Consider the following 967-nt stretch of genomic DNA (forward strand, 5'->3'; position numbering starts at 1 on the left):
TAAACCAGGCAGTTTACAGAGCGGTGCGGACAGATATGGTGATTGACATCTGTAGTAGGAAATGGGCACAGTGTTTCCTCAGGGAGAGGCACCTGCAAAGCTGAGCGGGCGGCAGCAGAGGGGGAACAGTTCTAAGAATCCACAAAGCTGCCTTCCTTCCTCCCACCAGAAACTTATCCGCCCGTGGACACGGCAAACACCGCCTTCTTCTACTTGGCTTTAGGGGGAAGGGTGCTCCCTGGGAGCACCTTGGGGCAGCGAGACTGGCACACCTCACTCGGGCCTGTGTGAGGATCAATCAATCCATCGACCCATCAGTAACAATAAACCCTCCCGGCGATCAATCAGCCACGTGGAGGTCTGCGGCGGCGACCGGCCCGGCCCCGACTTCCTGCGGGGCTTCCTGCGAGCCTCGGGCTGGGGGGGCTCGGGCCGTGGGCAGCAGGAGGCCGGCGGGCGGCCCGGCGGCCTCCAGGCCGGCGGGAGAGCCTGGGTCGGGGGCCGGGACGGGGAGGGGGACCTCGGAAGGGGGGGTGGAGGGGGGGACGACACAGGCCTTCAGGGCGGAGATCCGATCCTGAATGACCACAAAAGTTTGGGGCTCGGCTTTCCCGGGCGCGGAGCGGTGGGTCCAGGCGTGGGGGGGGGGGGAGTACTAAGTTAGTTACCGGGGGTGGGGGGTGGGGAGGAACGGACGCGGCGCAGGGTGGAGGAGAGGAGGGAACTGCGGATCTGGAAAAAGGGCAGGTAGGGAGCGAGCGAAAGTGGGGAAAGCCCGGCGAGCCAGGCGGGCGGGCCGGCCCGAGCGCTGCGGAGGCCGCCGGAGGGAGGGGTGCGGCGGGAGGCGCCGGGGAGGTGTCGCCGAGAGGGGAGTTCCGGATCTGGAGGCGGAGAGGACGGCGGGCGTTGCGGCCGGGGTGGGGGAAAGGCCGGGAGGAGGAGGAGGCGGCGGCGGCGGCGGCGGGGG

Source organism: Dipodomys ordii, unplaced genomic scaffold, assembly GCF_000151885.1.
Source record: "Dipodomys ordii isolate 6190 unplaced genomic scaffold, Dord_2.0 Scaffold4, whole genome shotgun sequence".
Taxonomy (NCBI): Eukaryota; Metazoa; Chordata; class Mammalia; order Rodentia; family Heteromyidae; genus Dipodomys; species Dipodomys ordii.